The 2,200-nt window shown below is 40.1% G+C and overlaps 1 protein-coding gene across 1 annotated transcript in view; it reads right to left on the minus strand.

The window, feature by feature from the left end:
• LOC105546482 overlaps positions 1 to 2,200 on the minus strand; it is a 659,409-nt gene that overhangs the window by 407,332 nt on the left and 249,877 nt on the right. The window lies entirely within an intron of this gene.

Genomic DNA, 2,200 nt, shown 5'->3' on the forward strand with positions numbered 1-2,200 from the left:
GAGCAAGGAGCATTATATACCCAATAAAGCGTAGATGCTTTTATAAATTTATTTAGGATCTATAATAGAGAAAAATCTAACGCCATAGAGCAACAAATCAGTTACCCTAAAGATACATTAGTACTACATGTCTACATCAAAAATATCTATAAAATGTGGCAATGCTTACTCAAGGGAAACTGAGAAAATAGTCCTAATAATCTACAACGATATAGTTCATCCACATGATTAATAGTAGAGATATTACAGGAAAGAGAAGAGACCCAAAATGAAATTAGTGTTATTCAAATTATTTTCTTGACTTAAAAAACAGTTTCAATATAGATTCACAGAGGGCCCAGAGAACCACCTAAAAACAATCCCAAAAGAAAGGTATCACCTTTTTGCCATGTTTTTAAATCTAAAAGATAAAAGTCATATTTTACCAGCTGCAAATAAGAAGGTATGATGGTTAATTTCAGTCGTCAACCTGACGGGATACCCAGATAACTTGCAAAGCATTATTTCTGGGTGTATCTGTGGGATTGTTTTCAGAGGAGGTTGGCATTTGAATGAGTGGACTCAGTAAGGAAGCTCTGCCCTCACCAGCGTGGGCGAGTATTATCCAGTCTGTCAAGGGCCTGAGAAAACACAAGGGCGGGGGAAAGACAAATTCACTCTGTCTTCTGGAGCTGGGATGTCAATCTTCTCCTGCCTTGGACATTAGAATTCCAGGTTCATGGTGGGGCGCGGTGGCTCACACCTGTAATCCCAGCACTTTGGGAGGCTGTGGCGTGCAGATCATGAGGTCAGGAGTTTGAGACCAGCCTGGCCAATAGGGTAAAACCCCATCTCTACTAAATATACAAAAATCAGCTGGGTGTGGTGGCACACACCTGTAGTTCCAGCTACTCTGGAGGCTGAGGCAGAAGAATTGCTTGAATCCGGGAGGCAGAGGTTGCAGTGAGCTGAAATCATGCCACTGCACTCCAGCCTGAGCGACGGGGCGAGACTCCATGTCAGAAAAAAAAAAAAAAAGAATTCCAGGTTTATGGGCCTTCCACCTCGGGGATTTACAACAGTGAACACCCTGGTTCTCAGGCCTTTGGACTCCTGACCCACAGAAACGATGAAATAACAAATTCAGGTTCTGTAATAATTTGCTATATACCAAGAGAAATATAAAACACTATCTTTAGCACTAAAAAATTATTTATTTTCTCAGATTTTCTTTGTATGAATCTGCTTAGAATGACATTTCATCTTCTGAGTTCTTGGCGTAAGTGATTGTTATTTCTCTTGCTTTAAATGAGTTAGAGTGATTAACATCTTCAAGACACATGAAACCAGGGTAGCACAGGAAAACTCCTACCGCAGAGCTAAGACAACTGGCATTCATCCAGGCAGTCATTCTGAGCTTACCAGTCATGGAAAGCCTTTGCTTCTCCCTAATTATTTACAAAGTCATCTTGAATCATGAAGGTGTAAAAGTAGTCAGAAAAAAAAAAGAGAAACGTGTGGTTAAACTAGGCTGACTGAATTTTTATTAGCCTGAAAAATCAGAACAAAGAACTTGGTAGCTTCCCTAAACTCCTTTTATGGTCTCTAGGTTGTCTACCCACAGAATCTACAAGTCTGACCAGAAGGCTGCTTGGTTCAACTATTTAGTTCTCCAGGCTTTGGCACTATACTGTGAATCAAAGCCTCACAAGGATTTCTCTGACATATTGATTTTACATATGCCTCTTGGGCTGTCTGGGTAACGGATAATTACTTCCATTCTTGAAAAAAAGTATATTTACCAAGTATATTAGTCCATTTTCATATGCTATGAAACAATACCAGAGACTGAGTAATTTATAAAGAAAAAGGGGTTTAATGGACTCACAGTTCCACATGGCTGAGGAGGCCCCACAATCATGGCTGAAAGCCAAAAAGAAGCAAAGGCACGTCTTACATGGAGGCAGACAAGAGCGCATGTTCAGGGGAACTGCTCTTTATAAAACCATCAGATCTTGTGAGACTTATTCACTATCATGAGAATAGTACAAGAAAAACCCACCCCCATGATTCAATTACCTCCCACTGGGTACCTCCCACAACACGTGGAGATTATAGGAACCATAATTCAAGATGAGATTTGCATGGGAACACAGCCAAACCATATTGCCAAGGTTCTCAAATATTTACAAGTTCAAAAAGATACCACATTTCTGGTCTT

The sequence above is a fragment of the Mandrillus leucophaeus genome, unplaced genomic scaffold (genome assembly GCF_000951045.1).
Source record: "Mandrillus leucophaeus isolate KB7577 unplaced genomic scaffold, Mleu.le_1.0 Scaffold36, whole genome shotgun sequence".
Taxonomy (NCBI): Eukaryota; Metazoa; Chordata; class Mammalia; order Primates; family Cercopithecidae; genus Mandrillus; species Mandrillus leucophaeus.